Raw genomic sequence first — 9,404 nt, 5'->3', positions numbered from 1 at the left:
CAAGATCTTCCAAAAAAATGTTTAGAAGTAATGAATTAAGTAAATGAACTAAGGCATACCCTAGGAGCTGAACACAAATTTAGTGTGCTCTGGGGTTGGCCTACTCGTGTGTGTGTGTGTGTGTGTGTGTGTGTGTGTGTGTGTAGAGAGAGAGAGAGTTCTGTCAAATTGAAAACAATCCATAATCTGCTGCTTTAGAGTAAGATATCCTACCTGCAGAGATCTGATTACAGGCCAGACTTTTGTAATCATTCATTGTTCTTCTTCACTTTCTAATTAGTCAAATAAAGAGCTGAACGGCAAAAGAAAAAAAAAAGAGTAAGATATCCCATAGATTGCCATACCCACTCCAATGGCATTGTTGTGACAAGTCCAGATGGCCGCAGTACCGAGACAAAAAGTTTCAAGGAAACTGGTCTCCTGTAAGTCCTTGGCATCCCCTAACACGGATGTGGTCCAGATTTGTCCTTGCAATAGTCGATGGAGGGTCTTGTGTACTTTCTTTCTGTATTGTTTTATTATAGGTATAGAGGTGCCCCCAAGGAATGGTTTGACTAATAGTCAAGTTAGTTTGGGCATTGTTTCCTGGCCCCCACCAGTGTTCCAACATCCTAGTCAATGCTGAGCTGACCCTTGGCTTGGAATTTCATAAAGAATGCTAGTTATTCAGACAAATTGCCTCTAGTGCTGTTAGAGAGATAGTGAAAGAAACCAGGCATTGAAGTTTACAGGCAACAAAGTAAATTTAGAATTCCCATTATAGTCATTATGGCAGACTACTTTACATATTAGAAGCTTCCCTGGCAAGTGGAAATCTGCCACAAATACTAGAATTACAGCAGAGTCACCCCCAGGAGCTAGAATAATATATGACTCCCTGGTGCATACATCTGATAGCCCAGGAGATTAGCATAGTTGGGTGTTTACCTAGGGCTGGCTGGTGGTGGGTTATACAATAGACCAGAATGGGAACTATTCACACCTGACTGTTAAGATCAAGATGACTTTAAAAGGGGCTGACTTTGTTGTGGTCACTGCCTCGTTCCTGTCAATTACCTTGACTAGTGTATTATCTAACTTCCTTTTGTCTTCTGTAATGATTAGAAAAGTCTGATGCTTACTTTGAGAATTTATACTCAGATTCAGCACTCTCTTGTGTTTGCATCTGTTTGTCACTCTCCGACTCCTTGCCCATCTGAGTACTGGAACCCTGATTCTCCCTGAGTTGAGGGACCCTGACTGGGTCGACCCACAGCAATAGATATTTACTCTGTCTGATTTATAAGTAGGGCAAATTAGAGCTAGACAAAAATCACTAGGTGACTTAAGACATAGCTGGGATTAAACTTTAGTTCTCAAATATTCCTCAAAGGTCTGTTAAAGACATGGCCCTTAGAGTGACCCTCTGACAGAAGGTTGCTTCCTAGAGGCTAAGAGGGGGAACTGCAGATATGACCTCGAAGATCCCAGAGAGACCAGCTCCTTTCTCCCTCTTCTTTGCTTCTGATTGGTGATGGAGCAGTTTTATTCCACCATATACATTGCACTCCACACACACACACACACACACCATGGTATGGTTGGTGCCTTGCCACAAATCAGAAACAACAACCTCATAGTCAACCACTGACTGGAATCTCCAGAATGGTGAGTGAACATAAACCTTCCTTCTTTATGAGTTGATTACTTCAATTGCCTATTGCAGTAACAGTAAACTGACTGACTGACTAGCCATGAAGAGACAGGAGAAACTTGCACATCAAAATCTACACTCTCCTGACCCTGCACGAAGCCAAAGCAGTTAGCACTCCCTCCCCTTGATGGTTCTCCCCACCCCCGCGGGGGTGGGGGGGGGAGGGGGGAGTGGCAAATGCCAGCCTTGAGAACAGAGGAAAAGCAGCATACCCTAGTCTCTGAGTCACTACAACTCACACCTCTTTTGATTAACAACCAACATTTCTCAGGTGCAGATGGCTCCTGCCCTTGAAGGAAACAGAAGCCAACACCCTTGAAATGATAATAGCCCACTTCTAGACTATGAAAAAGGGACTATTAAGTGTTCCCAGACAGCTGAGGCCAGTTGTAAAAACACACCAGCTTCTGATAGCACAAGTTACCTTTCCCAGGTCAGAAAGGTCCATTTCCAGATGCATGGTTCTACCCCAATGTCTGAACAAAGGTTATCAGGTTTGAAGGACAGTATTCCTTTACCCTCTCATGTACTGCCAAGGCTTGAAAACCTAGCTTGAGGTTTTTTTCTGTTATAAACCCTCTTCACTTAGACCTAGGGGTTCACTCTCTTTCCTGTTCCATCAGGAAGGTTGGTGGCTCAAGCCTGAGCTTGAATAAAGACCCTCATGCAATCACAGCGGGTTGTGATTCCTGGTGGTCTCTTTGGGGTTTTTACAATCTAGGCACAACAGCTGGTCACAGATGCCAGATGAAATCGTAGGGTGCGGTGGCTACATGTGCAAGATCGACAAAAGACTAGGCCGGTCCAGAAGGGGAAGGGCCTCAAGGAGGCTCCTCTACCAGGGGAGCTATAGGCAGCACATGCTTCCCAGGAGAAAAGGGGTCAGAGGGATGCAGATAATGGTATGATGCCCTGGCTCAAGTAAATAAGTCCTACCAACGCCCATGCAGGCAATCTGATGAAATGCTGTCAGTCTCTCTCTCTCTCTCTCTCTCTCTCTCTCTCTCTCTCTCTCTCTCTCTCTCTCTGCCTGTCTCTCTCTCTGTCTCTCTCTCATGCGCGCACACACACACACAAAAGTGGGTGGGGACTTGAGAAGAAGGGATTTGATGAGAGGTGGAAGTGGATGGCAAAGGATGACAGGAAGGGACTTTGTCAAAGAGCATTATGTACTTGCTGTTGAAAGGAAAGAAAAACAAAAGAAAAATTTTAAATAGTACAATGAGTCATGGCATTGCCATTCCCCAACATCAAAAACTGATAAAGTTATTTTTTCTTCAGATTTATTCTTTGAGAATCCCATATGCACATATAACAAAATACCATCATGTCTACTCTCCAATCTCTTCCAACTTACCCCAAACCTCACCATGTTCCCCTCCCAACTTCATGCCTTCATTTTTGTTTAATAAACCACTAAGTCCAATTTGTGCTGCCCAACTGGAACAGGGGCAGCCTACCATTGTCCATGTCCCCAAAGAGGAATGATGCTCCCTACACCAGCAGCTATCAACTGTCAGGAGCTCTGCCCATCTCCATGCTGAAAGTTTAGCTGTCATGATCTTATACGGGAATGACTCCTATAGGTCCCCACAGCTGCTGTAAGTTCGTTGATGTGACAGCCAGATCATGTCATAAGACAACATTTCAGAAATTTCTTATATATAGTTAAGTGCCACCCCAAATTTCCTGATTTTTGATACAGTGATGTTTTGGGGGTTTGTTTGTCTTTTTATTTGTTCACTTGTTCTTGAGATGAGGGTCTCAACAGTCTGTCTCAAATTCATTATTCTTCCTGCCTTAGCCTCCTAAATACCCTCATGTTGGGCTCTGGTTCCATGATCTTTTATTAAAATTGTGTGTGTGTGTGTGTGTGTGTGTGTGTGAGAGAGAGAGAGAGAGAGAGAGAGAGAGAGAGAGAGAGAGAGAGAGAGAGAGAGAGAGACTGCCACAGAGCTCAGAAAAGTATATCAGATCTCCTGGAGCTGGAGCTCAAGACACCTGACATGGGTGCTGGGAACAAACTGGTCCTCTGCAAGAACAACACATATTCAACCTCCAAGCCATCTCTCCGGCCCCTAGTCCTATGTGCTTATCATTAAATTAGGCTATTAAGCCAGGCGGTAGTGGTGCACGCCTTTAATCCCAGCACTTGGGAGGCAGAGGCAGGCAGATTTCTGAGTTCGAGGCCAGCCTGGTCTACAGAGTGAGTTCCAGGACAGCCGGGGTTACACAGAGAAACCTGTCTCAGAAAAAAACAAACAAACAAAAAATATTAGGCTATTAAGTTAGGGCAGGTGTTCTATTAAGGGCATAGTTTTTGATACTGATGGTATCCTTGGCTAAAGAAACAGTAACAAAGAACAGCCGTGATTGCTTTCCTGTCTCAGCTAAGATAGCAATGCACCCACCTTCCTCCAAAAGACAACTCAAGAATGGCAGCTGTGTCTGCTGTCTAGCATGTGGCCTGTATCAGAAGAGAACTGTGGGGCATGTGATCTATTCCTAAGTGTGAGCCACATGAATGGCCAGGGTCACTTAGGAGCCAGAACATTGTCCATGCGCTCCAGACCTACTGTGTGGCCGTCTAACTTCCACAAACATCTATTCTTATGCCCCAGCTATCCTGAGGCCAGCACACACTCACCACTATGATGTGTTACGTGTAGTCAGCCCAAAGACAATGAAGCAAATAAGGACAAACCTCAAAAGCCAGAAACTAAGATCTTTCAAAGAATTATTCTCTCCTAAAGGTTGGTTTATCCTGGGTACTTGTTACAGTAACAAAAAGCTGACTACTGTCTGTGAAAGTTACCAATGAGTCTCCTTGGCATTGCTAGGGCATGAGAAAGAGGGAGGGGGAGTAAACAATGGGAACCTCTTGTCGATACATGCTTAACCCAAAGTGAAGGAAAGGAGAGATGATAGGATTTTAATGTCACAGAACTCTTGGAGGGGCTGGCAGTATCCTACTCACATAGGATTGTGGCTTTCCAGTCTGAATACCATAACATCCTCCTGGGCATCTTTGTTTCTCTAGATGCATCTGTTCTTTCATCTCACTATGAAGAAGGACCATGGTTTGGTTCAAAAGCATGGTAGTGCATATTGGTTGGTAAGGAATTTGTGTGTTCTCTAGTACCACCACCAAACCAGGTACCTCCAACTTTGAATTTGAAAACATGATTAGAGGGTCCAGTATAGACCTTTTTTATTTATTTATTATGATAAAGAATTCAAGTTTCTTTCAGAATTTCAGTGTCTTTTGGCTTCCAAACATTATGTTCTAAAGACCCTTTTACACTCCTAAAAGTGCTTAAGGACACCCTGAGGCTCCTGATAATATCAGTTATGTCCACATATGCTTGAGAGTATTAGGAGTCAAAGATGCAAGGCTAAAAACAGCTTTAAACCACTTAAAATGAATATACCCACCATGCCATTATATAAATAATTCATTTGAAAAAAATAGCTATATTTCACTGTATACAATTTTACAAATCTCTTCAGTGGTTAACATAAGAGAGAACAGATGGGTTTGTACAATTCTTTCTGTATGTTGTCTGTTGCAACACACTATTTTAGGCCAGGAATATGAAGAAAGTTCATCAAATAGATAAACAAAAGAAGAAATAGTTCATTATTTTTAGGGAATTTGGCCTGAGTTTTCCTTAAAATCCACACTTAACAGGGCTAGCTCCTTTACCATTACTACAACATGGAAACCAAATGCTTATCAGTAAGTATATTTGTATTCTGTGACATGAAATCATTGGTGGAGTAATGACTTATAAACTTATAAACCTAACACAACTAATTACTTGATTTCCAAGACACTAACAGGTATCCTCCAATTCAATATAATCTTGAGCTAACCATATGGGGCTAAGGATTCAGTTGCTCAGGTTAAGGGCTTGGTCTCACAAGACTGCCTTTACTTTGATGTGAATAATACACTTCCTCTAGCAAGGCCACACCTCTCCAGTGAGGCCACACCTCCCCACGTTTCCATTACCTCTCAAAATAGCACCACCAGTTTGGCCACCAACAACTTTGAGACTATTCTGGGCACTTCCTATTCAAGCTATAATACCACAGCCCCAAGTTTAGCAGCTTGCTAAGTCATCTCCAAGAACTCAGGGAAATGATTTACTAACTATAAGATTTCATTGTAACTCAGCAACAGCCAGTAGAGGTGGAGCATGGGGGTAAGCTTGTGTGTGTGTGTGTGTGTGTGTGTGTGTGTGTGTGTGTGTGTGTGTGTGTGTGGTGTGGTGTGGAGTTGGGACAGGACACTGAGCTTCCAGAGCTTCTATGCATTCTCCAGGCAACTCACTTTCCAGCCCTTAGATTTGCTCTTCTGCTTGGAGACTCAGAGAACCCAGAGAACCCAGAGGTTTTCACGGAGGTTCCACAAAGGATGCTCCATCTGTTTGGTCAATCTCCCATCCCTCAACCTTCCCACAGGATAATGCTCACAGTCCCCACCTTATAGTCAGGCAGTCTTTCTGAAAACAAGCTCCCCTTGAGGCCAGCTACAGTTGTTTAAGTAGAACAAAAGGCACTCCCATTTCCCAGGAGGCCTTAAGGGAGGTAGGATCTCTCCCTTAGAAAGCAAAGGCCAAGCATGCATTCCTTATATGATACCATTGTTCTATCATTGTGTGTGTATACATATATATGTATATGTATATATATGTATATATATATAATATGTATGAATTATATATATATATATTAAAAGAAAAATAGTTATAATACTATCAGTCTCAACAGAAAAAAAAAACCTTCAAATTTTGGAATCTTGTTAAATTTGCAGTGGTGGATGAAGGTATTCCAGAAGTTTAAATTAACACAAGATATTAAATTTTATCATTGGCAAGGAATATCACTCATTTTCTTTGAAATAACAGGCCCACTTCATTCATTTCAGAAACGAAATGTCCATCTAGCACTCAGATTCAGTAGCCATAATTTAGTAACCACTTGGCAAACGTGATGGCACTGAAACATCTTGAGGGAATCATGTGATGTCCTGGGCTCAAGTGCCAGATCCAAAAGAGTTATTTACACTGACATGCATGGCCTCCAGACAACCTCCACTCTTTGTCTGGAAGTAGGATTGACGATTCCTGTGTACTTCTCTGTATGACTAGTTTTTGTCAGCATGACAAAAATCTGGGGAAAGGGTCTCTGTGAGGGGTTATTTAGCTCCGTTGGCTTGTGGGTATGTGTGTAGAGGATTGTCTTGATAGTCAGTGTTAATTGGGGTGAGGCACGGGGGAGGACTTGGGGAGAGAGACTTGTCCATTGGAAGGCGCACAGTTCTCTGGGTTTGGGTCCTGAACTCTATAAGCATAAAAAAGGCAATGAGCCCAAGGAAGCACTCCTGACTTCATTCTCTCTCTGCTTCCAGACCGCTGAGGCTGAGGGGGGGTGACCAGCTGACCTTGCATTTCTCCTGCCCTGATGTATTCTGTTCCTCCAGGATGATAAGTCAACCCAAAGTCTTTTTTCCTTGTCTTAGTTATGTTTCTATTGGCATGGCAAAACACCATGACCAGACAATGTGTGATATAAAGCATTTAATTGGGAACCCACAGTTCCGTAGGATTAGAGTCCATGACCATCCTATCTGGGGGCACGGCAGCAGGTAGGCAGGCGTGGCGCTGGAGCAGTACCTGAGAGCTGACGGCCTGAGCCACAAGTCCTGAGAGAGAAATAACTGAGAATGATGTGGGCTTTGAAACCCCAAAGCCCAGCCTCAGTGACACACCTTCTCCAAGAAAGCCACACCTCCTAATCCTTCCTGAATATTTCTACTCACTGGAGACCAATGATTCAAACTCTTGGGAGGGTATTCTCATCCAAACCACAAAACTCTTCTAATTCCTTGATTTTTTTTTTTGTACAAAACACTTATTTACCATACACTGCTGAGGGTTCAACTAGAGTTAATTTTATAAAAACACAGTTCAAGGTACAGAGTCATATATATAAATCAAGGGAAGGACTGACCATGTAAGCAGAAGATAAAATGGCTACACAAAGGAGAGCCTTAGCAGCTTGGGTTAGGCTTGTAACTGGAGATGTGCTCTGAGTAGATTTCTTGCCAGTACTTCCTAAGAGCCATGGATTTCCCCAGCACTTAGCAGAACATGTTCTAGGGGTTGTCGAGGTTGGGTTCTCTTAGTGTACTCTGCACAGGGTGCAAGATGGTCCTGGCAGCAGACAGGCCAGGCCACTTGTTTGGGGATGGCCAGGCATGTATTGATTGGAGTGGTGGCAGGTGTGAGGAACTTCACTGTGGATGTGTGGTGAGGGTACCCACTGGAGAACTCCAGAGATCTTCATTCATTGTATCAGCTTCATGGATGATCCCTATTCATTTGAAAAAAAAAATTGTCTGAATGGCTCCTATTGTAGCCTGTTGTTCACAGGAATTGGGAAGCACTGCAGCTGGACTGGGCTCCTTTGCAGATATGGGCAGCAGCTGGGAGTCCATTCTGCTGGTGCTAGCAGGAGTCCCTAAGTTGCTTTTAATTAGGGTAGTAGTAGTAGTAGTAGTAGTAGTAGTAGTAGTAGTAGTAGTTTGTCACAGCAAAAGAAATGGCACTAAAACACCAGAGACCACAGGACATATCACACTTCCTAGAGGCAGCCTCTTTCCTGTAAGAATATGGCGTGTAGTGGAAAACTCTCTGCTCTTCTTGGTTTTAGAAGAATCTGTTAGCTAAACTATGGGAATATTAACCCACAACAAGACAGTTTGGAAGGAAATACAACTGCAGCAGCAACAGCAAGGCTGAGTGGACCATGGAGCTGAGTCATCTTGGACCCAGCAGTGTCAGAGGCTGTCCTTGAGAACGTCCTGGCTCAAGTCAAACATGAGCTCGGGTCTTACTGGGATCTTTGAATGAGATGGAGCCTGCTTCTTGGTTCAGGCAGGCTTACCTTAAAGAATTAAGGCCCCAGAGACTCAACAGCCACCCATGTCACTCTAAGTCAGTGGATCCCAGGTTCCTTGTTTTAACATTGCAAAGAATGACCAGCAAGGACAGTAGAGAAAAGCTAGCAAATCCTTACCGAGGTAGAGAAGCATCTTCCTATGAGGGAGGGAACTCAGAAGGGATTTGCCAAACTGGCCTTGGCTGGACCTCCTTTTATACTCAGAAATTAAGCCTGATTGGGCGGAGCTGAGAAGCTTCTGTCTGTCTGAAGTGATTGGATGTTGGGGAGTCTGGCTGGGGGTGGGGAGAAGGTGGGAGAGACATCAAGGCTCAGGAAAAGCCTGATGGTAGGAGGTCAGTTGAAGAAGACCCACCGAAAGTTCCAAGGATTGGGGAACAGAGGTGGGGTGTCAAGATGAGGGAGGGACTGGAGAGCCAGGAAGTGAGAAGGGCAAGGGCTGGGCAGCCATTGTCAGAACAAAAGCCATCCAGTCAGTCAGAATCTTAATAAATTGGGCCTTTTAAAATTCACAGCTTTTGAGTTAAATGAACAGAAAATGGACTTCTGAATCACACAGAAGCTGTGTCCGCAGAACATGGCCCAGTCCTTATGGGCAGGAGAATAGCATCAGAGCTGATTTCACAGGTTATGGGTCTGCTCCCCATTCTCTGTCTGCCTTGTTCACGGGTGGCTTTCTATCTGCAGATGACTCCTATCTAGCTGTGTGTGTGTGTGTGTGTGTGTGTGCGTGTGTGTGTGT

This window comes from Mastomys coucha, unplaced genomic scaffold, assembly GCF_008632895.1.
Source record: "Mastomys coucha isolate ucsf_1 unplaced genomic scaffold, UCSF_Mcou_1 pScaffold14, whole genome shotgun sequence".
NCBI classification, from domain to species: domain Eukaryota; kingdom Metazoa; phylum Chordata; class Mammalia; order Rodentia; family Muridae; genus Mastomys; species Mastomys coucha.
The sequence above is the reverse complement of the archived record's forward strand: the minus strand, read 5'-3'. Positions refer to the sequence as shown.